Source organism: Argiope bruennichi, chromosome 5 (genome assembly GCF_947563725.1).
Source record: "Argiope bruennichi chromosome 5, qqArgBrue1.1, whole genome shotgun sequence".
Lineage (NCBI taxonomy): Eukaryota > Metazoa > Arthropoda > Arachnida > Araneae > Araneidae > Argiope > Argiope bruennichi.
Window position 1 is genome coordinate 88739655 of NC_079155.1, and position 22883 is coordinate 88762537.

Here is a 22883-nt window from a genome sequence, read left to right on the forward strand (position 1 = left end):
AATAAAAATGCTGAAATTATTATTTCTTTCTAAATTACTTAATTATTTTATTATAATTTTTTAAATTATTAATCATACATTTTTATTAATTATTTAAAATTTATTAAATACATGATATATTAAGATGGCGATGAAGTTTTGTTAAAGGTTCTGTTAATTACATCATAATATTGTATTGTCAAAGTAAGTAATTTGAGGTATTTTGAAGAGGTTTTCAATTATATTTACTTCTGGAACATTTCCTTGAACGATTTGCTAAGCAGATTTCATTGCATTACCAAATATAATTACTATAATGACTTTAATACTTATTTTCTATAATCTTTAATGCCTATTATTCATCAATTAGATTATTATTTATGAGGAAATAGAATGATCAGAAATAGAGAAAATATAAATATCAATAGAAATAGTTTAGTTCCTACCTACTCGCTTAAAACAACAAGATTTCTATTGGGAAATTTAGGTGCACTCGCCATACAGTCCGAACTTGGCACCCTCAAATATTTATCAGTTTTAACCCATGAAGAAGCTCTTCTGCAGTCAGAAGGTTGACTCAGTCAAAGATTTCATAAGGGCCGAAGGTTTCTTTTGGTGAGATTGGGATTTTCAAACTAATCCACCTCTCGATCAAATATCAATATAAAAGGGAATTATATCAAAAAGTAATGAATTGTTAACATTTTAATTTCTATTTCCTATTGCCATTCATTACATTTGTTATTTGGGTCAAAATTATAAATATTATGTTGCTTTATAATACAACTTAGTATTATTTATGTGTATTATGTATTATTATGTTATGTGTTATTCGTCACCTTATTCAAAAGGAATTTCTATTTAAATATATTTATCTAAAATTATATTGTTAACTATTCAAATAATTTTAGGTTTTCTTTTATTATTATTCTTACGGATATGAAACTATTTTAATAGGTGTATATAAAATATGAAACCTATTAATATTGCCTTTTGTGGAATATTTACTCATTCTCTTAATTCATCTTAATAAATGCTTTTGTATAAATCCCCTTTCTATTCCGTTGTTTCTCTCTATTTCGTTGTTCTGAAAATAAATGAACCCTAATTAATGAATATTAAAAGGTTATATACGATTACATGTAGTTTATTTCTTATGTTGTAGGCTCTTATATAAACGATTATAATTTTCATTTAATAAATTAGGAAAACTAAAAAAAAAAAAACAATTTTCACTTTATAACATTTTTATAAAATATTTCTAGTCATATAATGACAATAATTATGTTATTTAACAAGAGTAAATAATGCAGCTGTAAATAATACATCCTATACGATAATTCCAATCATGTTATAATAAATTATTTTCCTTATGATAAGAAATTTTTGTTTAACCCTTTAAAAAGTCATTTTTTTCTACTCATATTATGTTAAAATATTTTTAGGCTTAAAATTAGAATAAGAAAAGGGATTCATTTAACTTATTAGATAATTCAATTTGATTAATTAATTTTGTTAATTAATAATTAAGTAACAAATCAAGACGAATCATTTTGTGTGAGATAAAGAACTGAAGCATCTAAGTTTCTCTTTCTAAAAAAATTTGTCACAACTTATGCCAACCTACATAATTTCATACAAAGATTGATAAATTTGGTGGGAAGCATACTTCCCACGGCCCTAGAAAGGGTTAAAATAAAATTTTAATTCCTTATAGAAAATGTCCAAATTCTAGAGAAATCTATACAATGAATCCTACACACCATGAAGATAAATATATTAAAATTCCGCTAAATATGTTATTCTTCAGTCAAACATTAGTACTTGGCGACAACAATTTTTAATTTTTCTCCATCCATTCAATTTGTTCTCTTGCGGTAAATACCTGCTGTTGCGTTAATAATTTATTTCCAATACAGTCCTTATCTAAGCAGCTGTTAAAGCACCCATCATCTGTAGATAAACGCTTGTTTGTATCCATTTCAATTTTCAACTAAAAAAGAAGATCTTTGGAACGTTCAAGATAAACGTCTTAACTGCCATTGAAAGTGCAATTCTTTTACGACGGCTTAAGCCGTCACTTATACTTCAGACGGCGATAAAGTTTTTGGTGCGCATATTGCCCTTCAAAATAAATTTCCCGAGACGCCGTCGTTTTCCGTGGGGCTGTCATAAAAGGTGGAACATTCTGCTGCCACAAATATCATAGCTTATCCGGGAACGTTGAAAGGCAAAGGGAGACGAGCGGAAATAAAACGGGAAAAACGAAAATTCCCGCAGCGTTTCGCGCGCCATGAATTTTCTAACTTTCAGCTGGGTGCTCGGTAACCGTGACTGTGCCTAAAGAAACAATAAGCAAGAGGGCAGAGAGGTGACGTGAAAATTTGAGAATAGGGAGGCGGCATGTAGAAAGGAACCTTGTTTTTAGTTTAAAATGAAAATTTCTGAGAGACATTTTTTTTTTATTTTATAGTTAGTCTTCAAATTCCAAGACGAATTAAAATTATTTGTTTAACAAATTGAAACCATGAAATTATTTTGAAAACAATCATTTAATAAAATAAAAATATGTAATGAGTTATTTGATAGAATAAAATTTGTTTTTATTCTGCAGATACAAGAAGGTATTTTAGGTTTGGTTTGGTTTAGTTATATTAACGTCCCGTTTTAAAGCAACACATGGATACTTTGGAATGACTCAGTAATTTTGAAACGCGGTCAGATGACGAGGACTATGACTGAGCTGGCACCCTCTCTCTAAACTTCCCCACCACAGCAGGTGGAAGACGTTTGGCCTCGACGGATTTGGAGTGCACCAAACCGGCTTTCACGACCTTTTTTCGGTCTCGAACCTGAAACCCTCCGCTTCGAAGCCGAGACCATACCACTAAGCCTTCGCTCCCTGAGCGTATTTTAGGAAATATTTCTTAAATCTGTACCATTAATAGATAATCAAGGCAACGCTCGAGTCAGATACATCCTTTTTAGACTATCGAACCATAACATCAAGAGGAAATTTAATTACAACTTGTACCAAATTTTGGGTCGAACCTGGCTTCAAAAGCGTGAGGACCCACTGTAGAATTCCATCATTAAATTTAGTATGAATTCAAATATTTCTAAGGTTCTTTATTTTATCCTCTATGAATATGTTATGATAAAATATCTTAAATGCTTTTCTATCAGCTATATAAAAACAAATACCATAAAAACTACAATACAATAGCATTGAAAATGTAGTATTTAAACAGAAACTTCAATTTACAGACAGTTAATTTCATAAATTTGTGACTTGATAGTTATTGTGACTAATAAATATTTGATGCGCGAGTTGCTAGATACTTTCCGTTTTCAATAGATTTGTATCTTGAATATGTAAGGATTTGCTTCAGAAATATTATATTATATATAAATTAATGATCGAAATATTCAAGGTAATCATTCTAATTGTGGTCCAATAGTTAATTGCTAAAATTTAAGGTGTCTATAATGCTTAAATGTGAAGAATGCTTTAAATTATGTAAATGATTGTATTTTATATTGATACGATTAATAAATATACAACCGAAAAAATTAGTAAATATACATTTTTACACAATCCGCCGTCTAATATTTCTTAGTAAATTAGTTTTGATACAATACAATTTTAAGCTAAAAAAATCAGCTTTTAGTCCACAAAATCTGGCGTAATAATTCAAGATTAATAATTCGACTAATATATATTGCGACTAAAAATACTTTATCTGTAATTTATTACACGCTTTCTGTTTTCCGTTAGATTTGTGTCTTTCATATGTTGAAGTTTGCCACAGAGACATGAAAAATTAATGATCGAAATATTCAAAGTAATCATTGTAATCGTAGCTCAACAGCTAATTGCTAAATCTTTGGAGATAACTATAAAGTTTAAATTGAAAGAATGCTTTAAATTATAAGTAAAAAATTACATTTTATGTTTATACAATCGATAAATATAGTACTGAAAGTGTTACTAAATGCATATTTTTGCACAATGCACTTCTTATTAATCGTACTGAGTGAAATATGTTTGATGCAATAACATTAAAACCCTTAAATGCCCTTTTTTCTAGTCATGGTTTATTGAAATATTTTCAGGATAGAGATTGGCTTAAGAACAACAATTCTTTTAGCTTATTAAAATTGTAATTTGATTAATTATTTAATTTCGGTAATAAATAGCTAAATAACAAATTAAGACACATCATTTTGAGTGAGATAAACTGAATCATCGATAATTCTGTCTTATTGAAAAATCAGTGAGAACATATGCCAATTTACATAATTTTATTCAAAAATTGATAAATTTTGTGGTAAACATACATCCCATGGCCCTAGAAAGGGTAAATTTAAAAAAAGTTACATTTTTTGTAACAAAAACTTGCAGAATTATTAAAGTAAAATTAGCGTAAAATAGCTATGCTTAAATGTCTACATTAAGAACAATAATCCAATTAACGAAATCTATTTCATTTAACTTGCCATTAAACGGTCTAAAATAATGATTTGAAAAAGTTGCAACTAAGTACATCTTGCTTATATATGCTTCATACATCTGTTTGCTGATGACCTATGTCCTACTTTCTGTAATATTTTTTTTAATTATATGTACAAAACAAATTTCATTAAAATATATCCAATGTTTCTGGAGATAATCAAATGTGAAAATTCACGCAATTTTGATCAGCATTATAGAAACACAATAAAGCACACGTAGAAGCTTCCTATATAAATAACAGCAGTCTCAAGATATGCTTGCATATAATGTTGATAAAATCAAATTTCATTATACATTTAAACAATCAATTTTTAACCAATACCTATAACACCTTCGCTGTTCTGAGCCTTCCATGATCTTTGCATTGGGAATTAATTATTCTCGCTCTCAGACCCAAAGTATCTGATGATTGCATTAACGGCAAATTTCCTAGAGAAGTATCTATTTGTTTTTATCGTTCAATTAACAGGAGAAACTTATTATCCCGTATATACCGAATTTTAAACTAATTAAATACTCACAATTTTGTACAGAGTGACCTCATTATCTAATTATTATTCCCTGAACGCATGGAAGGATGGGTAATTTAGCAATTAAAAGAGATTAATATTCTGTTCCCTTTGCATGTTTAATAATCAAGTTTGAATTCCTTAATTAGTTTAAATCAGCTCGTTTACAGATGAGTGAGCGAACAAGTTGTCTGATCTGAGTCGTGGAGAATTAACTCATTCGAAAATGTTGCTTGTTTGTTGAAAATGATGCAAGCCAAAAATAAAAATTCGCATAAACTTTTATTTTAAATATTTTGTCCTTCCTTAAATGTTTCGTAAAAAACATTATGATTCAATAGAAAACGATATTTGTTGCCTTTATTGGTGGAAAAATGTAGAGAATTCGATTGAAGAATTAATATTTTTTTAAAATTTTGTAAATCAAAATTTCTGGTTTCTTGGCGAAGTATTTAGCTTTTAATTTGGTAACTTGGCGAAAAATTAGATGGTTTGGCGACAGTCAGTGATTTATTTACTGATATAGGATCTTGAAATTTCTACTCTTTCTGCAGTTTCCGGAGTCTCCAGAAAAAAAATATATAATAGTGCTACTGCAATTCGCCAAAACCGAGTTGCTGTTATGCACTCATTGAGAAAGTGTTATCATAGTTCATCAATGTTTTTGACCTTGACAAAACTGCTGAAATCGGGCAATAATCTGACAGCCTATAATCGTAATCTGACAACCTTGAGTTTTCCCGTGCTCTGTGAGTGAGCTTTTACGATCTCTTGATATAGGATTATTTTTCTTTAATTAATTGCAAATATATGTAAATATCTACTTAAATACATTTTTGTTTGTGATGCTATCTTCCGTTCATTCCAAGAATCTGTTACAATATGTTATCATGAGTTCAGATTTAGACACTTATAATTAATTAATCTAAACGTGGAAGTCTTAAATATTAAAAATATTAAGACAAATACAAACAAACGGTGAAAAGTTGAGTTTCTTTTTTATTTTCATGTAATGTTATGCAAAAAATAAATTAATGCACAAGTAAAGCAATAAATAATTTGAAAAATAATCACCATAAGAAAAATGATTTGCAGCTTTTACTATCTCTTGATATAGTAAAATTTATTTTTGTTTAATTGCAAATATATGTAAATATCTACTTAAATACATTTTTATTTGTGATGCTATCTTCCGTTCATTCCAAGAATCTGTTACAATATGTTATCATGAGATCAGATTTAGACACTTATAATTAAATAATCTAAACGTGGAAGTCTTAAATATTAAAAATATTAAGACAAATACAAACAAACAGTGAAAAGTTGGGGTTTTTTTTGTTATATTCATGTAATGTTATGCAAAAAATAAATTAATGCACAAGTAAAGCAATAAATAATTTGAAAAATAATCACCATAAGAAAAATGATTTGCAGCTTTTACTATCTCTTGATATAGTAAAATTTATTTTTGTTTAATTGCAAATATATGTAAATATCTACTTAAATACATTTTTATTTGTGATGCTATCTTCCGTTCATTCCAAGAATCTGTTACAATATGTTATCATGAGATCAGATTTAGACACTTATAATTAAATAATCTAAACGTGGAAGTCTTAAATATTAAAAATATTAAGACAAAACAAACAGTGAAAAGTTGGGTTTTTTTTTGTTATATTCATGTAATGTTATGCAAAAAATAAATTAATGCACAAGTAAAGCAATAAATAATTTGAAAAATAATCACCATAAGAAAAATGATTTGCAGCTTTTACTATCTCTTGATACAGGATTATTTTTGTTTAATTGCAAATATATGTAAATATCTACTTAAATACATTTTTGTTTGTGATGCTATCTTCCGTTCATTCCAAGAATCTGTTACAATATGTTATCATGAGTTCAGATTTAGACACTTATAATTAATTAATCTAAACGTGGTAGTCTTAAATATTAAAAATATTAAGACAAATACAAACAAACAGTGAAAAGTTGGTTTTTTTTTTGTTATTTTCATGTAATGTTATGCAAAAAATAAATCAATGCACAAGTAAAGCAATAAATAATTTGAAAAATAATCACCATAAGAAAAATGATTTGCATTTTTCTTTATAAAAACACAATGGATTTTTATGCATAATTTTTTTTAAATAATCAGGTTATTATTAGGTTACTGCTAGGAAACTGGTAGTAAAAATATACCAAAACTGATTTTAATATACAGTTGGGTGTGGTACCACAGACAGTTTTGCTGCATTCTAAAATTATATGCTTTGGTGAAGTCTCTGCTAGGTTTCTTTGCTAGATTGCTCTTAAAATTGCTTGTTTGCAAACATAAAATACAGCGTTATTTCCCCCTCCCCCGGTGCCGATTTTTAAAGCCAATCATTCTTCATATTATTCTATATATTATAGAAAATATTCCGCGAGCGAATTCAAACTTTTCTGAGTTTGAAGTTTTTGTTCCACAAATATTACAAGGGATAAGTTTTTTTCTGAAATTCCGATGGATTATGAAAAATTCAATTGTTGAAAATAAAATGAATTTATTACTTAATGTTTGATACAATCATAGCTACTTTTCAACATAATCACTTTGAAGATTCTGGCGTTGTCAAATAAGTAAATTAAGTTCTTATATTCTCTTCAAAGAACGTTGTCACCAGTGATGTAAGATGAGCCCTAACGATTCTTCGAAGTTCCTCATCAGTTCGGAAGTCTTTTGAAATTCTTTTTAAAGAAATAATATGGAGGAGGAATTCTCAGACATTGACCCTCCGAAATCTAAATCTTGGCGTGCTGGTCAGCCAGCTTGTTGACAGAGATTCCATCCTCGTCCCTTAGAATGATTTCAACAGTAAATCGGAATACGATCGATTGCGATAGATTTGCACTTTTTTCTCCCTTCATGGAAAATGCGTCTTATGACCGAGGGAATTTCATATCCCTGAACTGAGGAATTGGCTAGGATGGCGAAAATAATGATTTCGCAGTAATGAAGAGCTTCAGAAAAACATAAAAGCCAAATTTCACATCTCTGGTAGCATAAAGTATAGAAAAGAGTATAGAAATCCTGTTGTTGTTTCTTATGGCACTTGTCATGGACAAGCCCACTGTTACGAAGACAGCGATTTTAAGTCGGTGGGAGAACGTCTCCTGTCTTTTTAGTAGCGCCAACTAGGGCCAAGAGTACGACTTTGCTGCTCACGCATCACTCACTCGCTTGCACAACCCCTTTTTACAGGAGGGCACATTCACACATCTCACAGATAGAACAACGGAAGAACAACCATGCCCAAACCGGGATTCGAACCTAGGACGCACAGATCACGGGGAAGATACGCTACCCCTAGGCCAGGACCGGCTCCAGAACGCCAGAAATCCTGATCCACCGATGTAACAAATACCTCAATCTTCTAGGCTAAATGGAACACGGTTTGTTCCAGACTTTTGGTAATAAATTAAAATAAAGAATAAATAAATTGTTAATAAAAAAATACAGGTGTGGTCTCCTCAAAACTTTATCGCATACACTCTAATAAAGATATTATCTTAGAGGAAGCCTTACATAACATTGGCGTGCAATAGTTGCGAAATATTAACCTTCGAAGTGAATTTAGCATTTTTATTGAATCTATCACGTCATTCCTAAGCGAGTTAATTGGTAATTAATCCCTGGAATATGGTTAATAGTATCCAAAATCCAATTTGTGCTTCATATGCCCTTTTCCCAACCGAACAAACTTTGACAGAAAACTACACTTGTAGTCAAAACTCAACATGCAATGACTTAAATATATCAAATTTGGCTTCATTGAGCTGTCACTTTTATATGTTTTTAAAAATGCAGACCGACAGACGATAAATCCTTGGTTGGATTTGGCTCAAAATTTAATAGATGTCTGGACAATAGATGTTAATTCTGTGTATCGAGTTTTATCCAACTCTTGGTTTTATAGTTTTTGGGATAAATTAAACTGAATTCAACTGAAACTAAACATTTTAGAATTTTGTATAAAAGAAATATTATGCAAATATTAGTTATTTTTAATAAAAACACTAAATTTTATTAATTGTTTTATTTATTAATTTTTGTAATGTTTGGAATTATATTTTTTGAAAATAATTTTTTTCATTTCAAGTCTTTTCAAAGGCCTTTGCTGTTCATCTGAGTAAATTTGTTCAAGGCATTGCTTTTTCCTCTCTGACTAAATAGTAGGAAACAATAGCAAATATTTAATTTCAAATTAAATCGAGATCGACACTAATTTAAACAATATTAATGCTAGTATATTATTTCTTCTACCAAAACAATAATTTTTTTTAGGAAATACGAAAAAAACTTAATTGCCATTATAAATAATCTTTTTTTTTTGTCAAGTGTTTAGCCTCGTGAAAAATTTTCTTCTCTTTATGAACAAGAATTCATTTTTTCATATTTATAAACTGTTTCTTTATAAATTTTATTTATATAAAGAACAACCAAATTCAACACGAAAACAAAATAAATGTGATTAGAGAAATAACATAATTAATGACAGTAAAATTTAAATTATCATTTACAGTTTTAAATTTTTTTCAGTTTTTATTATTTACTAAGAAAATAAGTTGTGATTTATGTAAACGTTTTCTTAAACCAAATTCTTCTGAAATATATATTCATCAAAAGCATATTGTTACGAAATTTCCGGGTTCGTTTGGATAGTGGGAGTTATATGGTGTGGGAGAACGCTCAATCAGCAGGCGGCAGTAGAAAATAAAACAACGACGTTTATTTACACGAAGACACACAGGACAGCACAGCAGACGACAACTATATACAGCACAACAGACGATCATCTTCAGCCGAGACGTGCAGCATACAACAAGTCTCTACTGTAGACAGTAGCGCACAGCTTAGTTCAGCACTAGCTTCACTCCGTCGCTGCTCCGCTTCTCTCTGAAAGGCCAGTTCTTTACCCTCGATCCCGACTATGACGACTCTGGCAGCCACGGCCGCCTACTTTTATAGGTCTCAGGGGGAGGGGCTAGAAGCCTCTCAACCAATCAGTGACGTTCGAGACGTATATCGGTTCCTACTGGACGGTCGGGAAAATTCTCGATGTTTCGGGTATAATTTATTTTGGCGACACAGTCTCCAAATTCGTCGCCAAGTCACCAATGGTCGCCAAGTTTGTCGCCAAGCTCCGGGACCTCCGACAAGACACACGGACTCCGTCCAATATAGATGACTGTAAAACATTCTTTCCGATGGTGGAACCAACTATGCTGGGAAGCAGCATTACAGATTCGTAACAATATTAATATTTTTAAATATTATTAATACAAGCAAAACCACATATTTTTTTTAATTTTCACTATCTTAAATTCTAAAAAAAGATTTTTTTGCAGAGCAATATTTCATAATTTCTGTTGTGCATTTTTAAGGTTTTTTTTTTTCTCATCTGAATATTTATTTTGTGTAGATATAGAATAATTATTATTACAGATGTAGAATAATTATTATTACATCATTAATTTTAATGCGGTTTTTTTTTCAAACCGGATGTAAAATTAAAAAAAAAATGATATTTGTTATTGATTACGAAAAATTTAGCATATTTCCTTCTCTTCCAAAAAATTTAGAAAACTAAAGTATTCATGGTGGTATAATTTATTAACTTAACATATTTTAAACTAACTTTATGTAGATACATTCCAAAATTTAAACTCAAACTTTATCATTATCTCAGTAAAAAAAACTACTATTTTCTCAATACTGCCTATTTCCTAAATATTTCTGCTCAAAATTATCTGCTAGAATACAGATGTAATGCGTTATTTTACCAGAAATATTGTCAGTTCAAGATATTGTGCATAATTAAATATTTTTTAATCAAATCCGAAGTACCAAAATAACAAAGCAAAAACAAATATAAATTACAAATTTTTTTATCATTTATATTTTTATGAAAAACAATTATTCCTTTGATTTCTCTTTCCAAATTTTCTTTTAGACAAAAGAAAGCAAACCGACTTCAAGAACGAAACGAAACCAAATCGATTTTTAAATCAAACGGTCCGAAAAGATTCGGAAAATGACCGATAAAATCCCATCTCTTTCTCCGCAAGTGTACTTTTAACTCTTTTCCAATGAATTCCAACTTCAACGCAGCTGTCTCCAGATTTCTATCTAGGCAGGAAGGAAACCTCCACTTTCAACACCCCCTGCTACCATTCCCACCCATCCCCCAATTCTAAAACTCCCGAAATCCCATCCCAAACTGTCCCTCCACCCCTACCTCTGCCAGAATAAAAGGCGAAACTGAATCCGGAAACGGACTCTCCAGAAATTTTACGCAGATGTCCACGACACTCTTGAATGGACCATTCAAAGCCGGAACAAACCCCTCCCCATGCCATTTAAAAGGGGGAATCCAAAACTATTTTAATCTAACTTCTTCGCCCGCATTCAAACCCCGATTGCTTTCGCATTCAATGCTGCTGTCTGGGCTGTTAGCTTGAACCGGGACCAGCTTTAACTAACTGCTCAAACAAACCAAGATGCCTATTTAGGAACACTGGGCATGGCAATAATGCTCATTCCGTGAATGTTGCTGAGCAGGATTTGGTGGTAGAGTTAATGGCGAATCACTGAAAAGGAAAGGGGTGGGTGATATCGCCCTTGGAGTTGGCTAATTACAACACACTGCCTTTAACTGTTGTTAACATACCGGCCCTTTCAGAATGGGTGGGGTAAGAGGGTGTAGGATAGAGGATTGTAGAGTCATTACTTGGAAAGACAACTCAAGTGGTTGAGCTTTTAAAACCGAGTGGGAATGTTGCACTTTATAGACCCTCTGGGAATGCGTATTAAGAAACAAACTTTATGCTCTTTGGGGATAGGGAAGTAATATTTAAGCACTAAACCATCAGAATGTTCATTAGAAACTTTAAAGCTGCTCTTTAAATATCGTTAGTAAGATGTAAAGGATGGCTGTGATATATATATATTTTTAAATATTTCAAATCGTATCTTATTTTTGTTTCTCAAGTACAGTAAGAAATTTGGCTAATACATTATAATCATTTAGCACTTCATGTGATTTTTATAATTTTTTAAGCTCAACTAATAAGTAAGAAATTTGGCTAATATCGTATAATCTTTTTTTTTTTTTATAAATTTTGTAAGCTCTTCTAACAAGACATTTTACAAAAATATTTTAATTTTTTAACATACAAAAATTTTTAACTTTCGAGCTTGTAGAAACTAAAACATTTCCTATGATTGAATACACTTAATATGGTCACCATTAAATATCAAAATGTTCCTCCAATTTTATTAACATTTTTTATTATGTGAATATTTTATTTTTATTATTATTATTACTATTACTGGGCGATCTTTTCATGTAATGTTTATATATTTTGTTGGTTTTTTCCTTTCCGAAGAAAGTAGTCATTAAATATGATCTAACATCAATGTATTACTTCAATTCTGTTATTTTTCTTCAATTCTGTTATCATTATGTTAATAATTAACATCTCCTTCCCAATCGGTATCTCAGTATTTAAGTAGCTTGGTAATCTTTATCGTTTATTGAAAGAATGAAAAAATTAGATATTATCAATATGCATTTCTCGACTACATATTAATACTTCTCTATCGTAATCGTATTCTAATCGTATCTTGTTATCTGATAGGTATTTGAGAATATGATGATATATTTATATAAATTAATCTTTAGTTTTCTGTCAAAATAATGCCTTTATTATGCATCAACAATACATTAATGCAATAGTGTTACCATTTTCTTGTTCTAGGAATATTCAGGTAATCAACATTTTGTACTTAGATAATATCACTATTTAATGTTTATATATATCTTCATCTTCTTTTCGGAAGAATTCAAAAATATTCATTTCAAAAGTATATCATATCATATCATATATCTAACAACATTTATACAAGCTTTCGCATGATGAAGTCGGCAGCTTAATATTTGACATTTTTGCATTATAGAAAGTTAATAAATTAGATAGTATGTAAATAGAGAATAATAAATATTTAAAGGATATTCTTGATTTTTATATTTGGAAATATGAATTTATTATTTTACTTAGTTGTTTTCATTAATTTTTCATTCTTGGGCTTTCGTAATAATAGAAAGATAATTTTTAACGTTATAAATAAAATATTTATTATTATTTAGAGGTTTTTACAATGTGATTTATCATTTTTAATGTATTATGTTTCTAATGCCCATTAAAATTTTACATTTGTATTCATTACTTATGCTTTTCAGTTTTTGGATTTAAATTTTTCTTCTGTAAAAAGTTATTTAGAATACAATAAAAATTTCTATCAGAGTTTAAGATTCTAAGAATAAGCTTAAGCGTAATGAATTCTAGGAATTCATGAAAAAAAAAAAGTTTATTTTTATTTCAAAGAAGAAAATTCTCTTATGCTCGTTTATGATAACTGTTTACTGGACAAAATGGGGAGAAAGAGTGGGTATTTCCTTTTACGAAAATTATTTTTCTCACATTGTCTATCTGCAATGAAAGTGAATAAGAAATTTAATAAAAATATTTATGTAAACTCTCTTAACGTATTTATTAATAGAATATTTTAAAATTATTTTCTCATTTTATAATAATGAATAATAAATTAAAGTATTATGGAATTTTAAAATCAATTTTTGTCCATAATTGCTATTAGTTGCCGCCACTTGTATGGATTTAAAATTAATTAAATTTAGATTAACTTGTGACAAAGCAATGAAAATATTAAATAATGTACTGCCAACAAGAACACATAGGTAAAGAAATTAAAAGAATCTAGCCAGACATTAAGAGTTTGAAAAAAATAGATAACATAATAAATATGACAGAAATCATAGTAGTTAAAAATGTATAAAAATATAACAATCTTCCCCACTCTGTATAAAATTAAATAAATCATATTTTAATATAGCAAATAAAGACAAAATATAGACAAAAATTTTAAGTATTGCAAAATGTTAATATGAAGTGTATAAGCATATTTATGTTTATATTTTAAATTATAGTCGTTATAAAAATAGCCAAAAGTAACAAAGAATAAAATATTTGAGTATTGTCGTTCATAATTAATTAAATAAGAGGTTTTACCTTATATCTAAAAAAACACTTAATTGTTGACAACATATCATACAAAATAACTGAGTTTCTTTTCCTTGAGTTACTCCTGCATTGAGCTACCCTCACCTCACCTCACCTCACCTAAGTATCCGATGCGATATGAATGATTACTTGAACTGAGGAACTTATTTTGAAGTCGAGAGAGGAACAATGTAAATCTTTTATATCTATTAAAGGATAACTAGTAGAAAAAATTGTTTCTTTCTAAAGCATATATTTACTATTAATAAAGATAAATGTGTGTGTGTGGACTCTCTACAAATCCAACAAACTTGGCGTGTATGTAATGATATTTTAATTCTAACCTCAATTTAATTAATTTCCAAGATTTTATCTTAATTTAGCCCATAGTAACTTCATTCTAAAAATGTTCTCTTATTTCGTGATCCAATTCCACTTTCGGTTTAATTAATTCCTTTGTAAAAATAATGCGCCATCAGTACTACGTATCAAATGAAAGTGACTCCTTCGGTGCCCTTGAAAAGGTGCCAAAGGTCACCACGTGCATTGAATTGGCGCGTGGCCAGAAATTCTATGTTATATAAGACGAGTGATCATTTGTTTCGCGCTTCTTTCTTCTTTTGTGCCGCGTTGCATCTGCTTGTAAATAAATTGCTTTCCCGATATGGATATTAAAGAGAAATAAAATACAACGTCTCGTCTATGTCTTCAAACCTGCACTCTGCTTCAACCAAAATAATTATATATATTACATTTAAAATTAATTAAATTTTGATGTTTTTCGATTATAAAATTCGGAATCATCACAGCATAAAATTAACTTTTGCCCCATCTTACAATTCAAAAAATTATTTAAAAAAATTTTACTAGTTTAATATGTGTATAAATGTTTTCAGTATTTTGCCAATTTAAAAAATACTTTGATTTCCAACAATAGTTGTTGCGTTGAAATTTAAACAGTTTTTATTGTTTCATCAAATATTCTATCTATCGTTTCTTCCTTTTGTTAAAGCTAAAGAAAAATGATTCTATTTAATATACGTGTAGTTTATAAGACGAATATAAAAGTAAAGTTACAATACCGTGAAATTAAGAGGATTGACGAATCGTGCACTTAATTTTTTAACAGCACTATGACGTCATAGGCGTGATATGCAATACAAAATATGCAGATAGGAATAACAATTAAAATAACACGGTTTTAATTCCGAGAAATCTGATGAAATAATATACATTAAATTATATCTAAATAATTAATGAAATTAAAAATAATCAGTATCTTAAAGCAAAAGCCGACTAGTTTAAAATGAAGCCTACTATACATTACAAGATTCTTTACATAGCAAATTGCATTAATTAGAATCGACGTGCCTTTTGGCTAATGTAGTGTAATTAATTAGCAATTAACTAATGTATCTTTATCTGTAAATGGTTAAAGTATAACTTATTCCTTAAAATATGGCTTAGAAAATTCGTGATTTTTTTTTATAATTGAGCGGACAAATATTCCAAAAGGAATAAGATTTTTATTTATTCCGTATCTGACATCGTATGGAAAACATATTATAGTTTAGAAATTGTTTAAATTTTAAAACTATGAAATTTTATTATAATTCACAAAGAAGTCACTTCACCTAAGAACTTGGATATCCGTTGCATGTAAATAATTAGACACCGCGTGCTGTTAATATACACCACAAGATACTAAAGCCCGCTCCAGTTCAAACAGCAGTTCTGAACCCTCCAACTTAAGCGAAAAACCTTACAGGAGACATTCATATAGTGGACATTACATATCAAGATTTTCTAAATTTGATGCAACTCCAAAGAGAGAAGAAGTTAAGTAAAAATATAACTCGGTCGATTTGTGTTTAATAAACATCTTGAAGGCAAGCTACAGATATGAATACTGGAAATCTTAAAAGTGCATAAAATCCAATAAAACAGATAAAAATCAGTGATTCAGGTCTTATAAAAAGCAGTTACTCGTGAAATTCGAAATATATTAAAACTTTTTATATCCACTTAAACTTACTTAATACCCAAGAAGATTCCAGAATTAAAAACACGTAAATTGTCGTTTTCAAGAAATTCGATTACAACTCTCGGAGTAAACAGAAGCTGCTTTCATTATCACTATTTAATTCCGAACTAATAAAAGTAACTATGTTTAAAGTGACGACTTTAAAAAGAAGTACCCTGAGAAAACATTGCTCCTCCCCGATCCATATATGCATTTAAGTTTTACAACACGATTAAAAATGAAGCCCATCCCCACTAAAGGATTCTTTATTTGGCAAATTGTGTTTACCCTGTTATTAATGGGGGTACCATTTGGCAAATGAGGAGACGAGGAGGTAAACAAAAGAAGGGTATAAAAGAAACTTGTCTGCTCGGGAGCAGAAATCGTTACAACAAGAGGGTTCGAAATGAAATTCTTAAGCACATACGTGAATTTGATCGTTACCAGCTAATGGCTATAAAATCACTCGCCCGAAGCAATATTCGAAATTGCCTCGTATCTCTCCAGACGGTCCTGGATTGGAAAACTTTCTCGGTCCCCCCTTTGCATACTAAGTAACTCATGGTAATCAGACAAGCCCAATGAATTGAAAGAAAATATTTCAAAAGTTATTTTCAAAGCCGAAATTACGTTATTCAGCTCAGACAATGGGAAAATGTCACCATTATGTGACTTAAATGCTAAAGCTGAGGGAATCGTATTCTATGCAAATAGGAATTCTTCCGTCTCCCTCCTTTACATGGGAAGGGAAGGGACGAGGGATTTGATGCTTTGAATGCTTAAATTTTCTTTCGCCATTCATTCTTATTTTTCAAGAATGGCTTGCTTCTGGCCACAAAGTTTTCTTTTAGCCAAAGGAAGGATAAAAGGATATAAGAGATTTAAGGGACTAGGAGGCTTTAATGGTATAGCCTTTTACTTCAATTTTGATTAATACCCAGTTTTCGACGTTCAAACTAGGCGGTTATATTATAATTTTTTTTTCTGCTGCCTTAAAAACGAGATTAAGGATGATTTTTATCATATCTTGCGCTTAAATCTTACGCCTTATAAGCGTTTTCTTATGGAAAAGCTTTACCTTTTTCTACTTCTTCCGTACCTTCTACTACTTCTTCTTTTAGACAGGATTTCGATTACTTTTTCTTATCTCCTGTTTCACTTGAGGTTGGGGAGAATTTTTTTTTATCTTTTTATTCTGAGGAAGAAAATATCGGAGTACGAAACGACGAGTCCCAGGAAATTGCTTGATATGAAGAATTGAGATTTTTAATTGGAAAGATTAAAAAGTGAAGATGAAAGTTTTACCTGTTTTTAATTGAATTTTTATCTTTTTATAAATAGCGTCTGCTTTTAAAAGAAAAGTTTCTGAATGCTCTAATTACAGGTATATGTATTTTTTCTTTTATAAAAACGATCCCCAAAGATTTTTCTTCCTTTTATATAAAAACAAACAAACTATGTATTGACATCAAGATATTTTAAATAAAGATAATTTAATCCTATTAACATTTTTACATTAGATTATTCTGTTTGAATCGCATAAAATTTGGTTTTTAAAAGGTTTTTAAGATTTTATTTCATGTTTTTAAGTATATGACTAGAATTCGGGATGAAGTTTTTGGAAAAATATTATAAAATATTTATATATTTGATTTTTTTTTCATAAATCATTGAAAATACACCTTCAGAATAAAAATGTATATGTTAAAAGGCAAAGTTGTTTCGAAAATTTGAAGAAATACTTATTCCAAATTTCATTTAAAAACAATCCATAACACTATTTATATGCAATATTATACAATAATTAAAACAATTTTGCATCGAAACAGCAGTTATGCTTACAAAATCATTTTTTATAACATGGAGTGAAAATCTATAACACCATACACTTGATCGCATTATCCAATATTATCCGACTCTGAAAAACTTGAATGCAATAAACAATATACCTTCTGATATTATTTTTACTCTTGAAAGAATGATCATTTATATAATAGTTATTTTAATTCTTTATTCAAAGTTAAATATTAAATGCTTTTAAGATTTAATTTCAGATTCACACTTGATTTCACAAACGGCATGAACCATCTATGGAACTATGTATGGAAAACATAATATTTAAATACTTTTTGACATTAGTTTTATTTTTACACACATAATGAAAAGATGCATTAATGCTAAAACTTTACTTCTAAAAGTAGTTGTTTTTATAATAAATGCTTATTTAGGTACGATATTTGAATTCAAATAATAATTATTCCTAAATTGTGTCGATAATCATTTTTTTAGTCAAAGCGATAAATTAAATCTATTTAGGCAAGAATTTCAAACTTTCTAATGTAACACTTTATATATCTAACGTTGAAAATATTTATGAAATAATATGTCAAGGGATTATTTTTAAGCATATATGACATTCGAAATCTTTAAAATGAATACAGAACTTTTTTAAATATGAAGGAACGATATTCCTATTCAAAAGATTATTTGTGTTTACAGAAGCCAAATTGAATCATTCTTTGAAAACCAATACTTACAATACCTGAATAAAAATCATATTTTAATTAATGGGAGATTTCCCATTGATCGTATCATTTTAGAAAACAGGTTATTGCAAAAACTTAAATAACTTACTTTTTATTATTTAAGTTCAGCTGATAATTCATATTTAGAAATAATGCGAAATTTGAAAATGTTCTAGAATATATTATCATGGAATGGTAATGGTGGTGGGAGACTTTCCTTAAATTCACAAAATTTGTGGACAAAGAGGTATTTATTTTGGATTTTTTTTTCTACCGAATTGTTACATTTCGTTATTATCTCTTATCCATTCAGTTTTCACACAGTGGCGGTTTTCGATGTCAGTCATTGTTCTTGATATTCAATATGAATGTCACAAACTATAGATATCTGATGAAAAGCACACAAAACATCTTGAAATGAGGGTTTAAATTGTCTTCATCAGAAGTTTATCTCTTAACAGTTAGAAAAAGAGACTTAAGATAAAGCATTTTATACACATTCTGAAATTGAAAGCTAACAAATCGCACACAAAAGATTGAATAATTAGATTTTTTAACAGAAATTACTCTCCTAAACACTAGTTAAGTTTATAGATATTTTTTATTTCCACCCGAATGTGAAGTCCCATTTTCATTCACATTAACAAGAAAAGATTTTCATTTTCCCAATCGGTAGGAAAGAATGATTGAAGGACTAATATGTTAATTACAAGGCTTAAGTCCATGAATTTAATATATAAATGGTTATCAATGATATTAGAAAAGATGCATCACATATATATTTAATGAAAATATTGTAGATTATTTATGAGCTATTCAATATTGAGGTTCCAATGATTTATTTAACTTTTATTATGAATCATCGTTTGAAAACGTCGAAAATTTAAGAATCCTTGCACCTAATATCTTGCACAAGTCATCGAAATTAATATATGAAGAGCTAACGATTCTTAAACAATGTTTCACATTACAATTTAAGAAAAGTTTTGGAAGTAATTTACGATTTTTGATTTTGACGATTTCTTTACGAGTTATGGTTTGATAACCTCATCGGTTTCATTGGCAAATTTTGCATAAATGAACCACTTTATTTTTTTTTTGACGACGCAATTAGTTTTTTTTTCCCTGAAAAACTAGTAAATAGCATCACAAAGCAGGTAAATAAATTGCGAAATTATAATCAATTTTCAGTTATCATTCAGCTAACAATTTAAGTAAAATTTAGAAATTATTATTCAGTCGCAATACACGTAAGTTTACATGAATAATATTTAGTTAAAATTACGATGAAATTCCTTAAAATAAAAACCGAAATTACTTTGTCAATTATAAATGATAATTATTCCTGTGAATGAAAATGCAGATTATTTTTCCGATTTTGAAATATGGAAAACATTTTGCAAGGATTTTTTTTTTATTTCAAATATAACGTTTTATTAGAATAACGCCTATTTTTTTTACGATGAACTGTTGGTAAAATATATATTATAATTTATTATAAGAAAAAGCATGCAGAAAAATGCTTCAGTTATAGATCGCATTACAAAATGAATAATAAACTCAAAAAATGAAAGTAATTATTGGCAAGAATATTATAAAATATATTTAGTATGTAATATATGAAAACAATGATCTAAAAAGATTTAAAAACACACAAACACACTAAGAATCAAAAAGTTGTGAAGCCAGTATAATTAAAATAAGAAATGTACGAGATATTTAAAAGCTAAATGAAGCATTATGAATTTAAAAATCAAATGTAACGAGATTTCAGAAGCATTAAAACTTTAAAAGTAGAATACAATTAATAAATAAAACATTAAATAATGCATTAGAGACAGAAAAAGTTGTGGATACTGGATTGTAAAAATATCGAAAGATATACTAAAAATATTAAGTATTTCAGAAAATTTGAATTTTAATAATTTTAGGTTTCGTATAAATAACAAAAGAATTTTTTTTTTTAATTTACACTAAATGTGGTAAAACTTGATGTAAAATGTCAAAAAAGTTAAAATTTATGTGCTTGTAAATCTGTCTCTCGGAATAAATATCAAATATTTGAAGAAAAAAAAATAGCTCTTTTGAAATAATATTTACAAATATTGAAATCACGCTAATTAGTATGGACAGACCCTAAGTAAAAGGCGATAATCAATACATGATTGTTCTAAGGGTTTATAATTTTTGTTGATTGAAATGTTACTGAAGAAAACATCAGATAAAATTATGACCATTAAAGATATAAAATGATGATCATCAGATGCATTCAAATACTTGTTGTTACAATTGAAAATAGATTTAAATTTTAACGAAAGATAATTATGTCATTCCCTCATCGTTGAATGTAAATAGTTGTTGTTATTTACATAGTCATTTATAGGCAAATTAAAAGGACTACAGATAAAATATATTTTCATAAAAACTAAACTTCTCAAAACAATAAAAAATACATACTTATCAGTACTTGAAGCAGGAGGGAAATGTATGGCATACAAAAACAGTCTTTTCTTTATATTTCAGCTTAGTTCAAAGCCAGAAAAACATTTCAGATCCGATCCTGGAAGATAAATTCGACGAACAGCAAAACATTTTTGACAGTAATAAATACATCTTTTCAAGGTTTAAGCAAGTTGGTGGTTGAAGCGTGGCCTTTCCACAATAATGAAGCACATATCATCAAATATGTCGAAAGACTAATTCTCATGGTGAATCTATTTTTCATTAAAATCTGTCATTTCATAGTAGTGACCACAGAAATGAAAAAAAAAAAAAAAAAATCAGTCACATTAAGCTGTTTTTACAAGAGGCCAACTATTGAGCGCAATGGAAGGTTACGCCTACCTTAGGAATATCACATAACCACAACGAGGCAATGGCAAATGGTTGTTTTCTCGGGACAACTATTCGCCTTTGTCCTATTGCTGTCACGTGATCTTCCTGAAGTAGGCGTAATCTTCTATTGCGTGCAATAGTTGGCCTCCTGTGAACTCTGCTTTAGTTCTTAAACTACGGATATTCTGATAAAGCATTGAACGTTATTTGTTAGAATTCGTGCATGCTTTAGGCGAAATTGGTTCCTTAAGATAATTATTATTCATTCCCAGAATAATTCCATGAGAAATTTGATCATTTCAGAATTTGCCAAAACGCTTTGATACAAGATAACCTTGAAGGAATATAGATGCAATTAGTACCATCTCAAAATTCCTTTAAAAAATCAAGTTGAAAAGGTACATAGATTTGAAACTTAGTTTTCAATTTATTGCGCGAAAGGAAATTTAAATTCAACGGGTCCAAAATGGAAAGATACGTAGATTTGAAACTTTTATTTCTGTTTATGGCACGAAAGGAAATACAAAGATTTGAAACCTTGATTTCAGTTTATGGCACAAAAGAAATCTGAATTCAACAGGTTCAAAACCACGATTCTTTATTCATCGAAATTCCAGGATTCCATCTTTATTTAAAAAATAAATTTCTTCATACAATTTTTAAGCTCAAATTCTTTCTTGGGCCATTGATGATTACTTCGGAATTATTTTTTTTTTATTGTTTACTAACGGATTCTTATCTCATAATTCTCAGTTCATTCTTCTGGTTTGGTTTGGTTATATTAACGTCCCGTTTGAAGCAACGCTAGGGCTATTTTGGGACGGACCTCGTCATTTTGAACCGCGGTCAGATGACGAGGACTACACCTGAGCTGGTCTTAAAATATAATCAGTCGTAAATAAATCAGTCTTAATAAATCAGTCTTAAAATATCATTAACTTTAATATAACTATCCTTCTGGAAAGTAGCAAATTCTTGTCTTAATATATTAATCCATCATATTTGAGACGATTGAGCATCGAAATAGTATACACGAAAAAACAATGACACTTCTTTGGTATATAATGTTAAAATAGTTTTTTTTTAATTCTACGCACTTACGAGTTTTTAAGTTCTCACTATTTGTTTTTTTTTTTTATCTTCTACGAAGTATTGAAATATTCGAACTCGGGATTTTGAAGAATCTCCTTGTTTCTGACCTCACAAACATAATGCCATAACACATTTTTGTTATTATATACACCTCTCTGTACAGTAACTCACTACAGTACAGTACAGTAATACAGTAACTCAAAAACTCTTTAAGCTAGACGGATGAAATTTGCTGTATGGATTTCCGACTAAATTTGTAGATTTATATCAAATTTTGAACT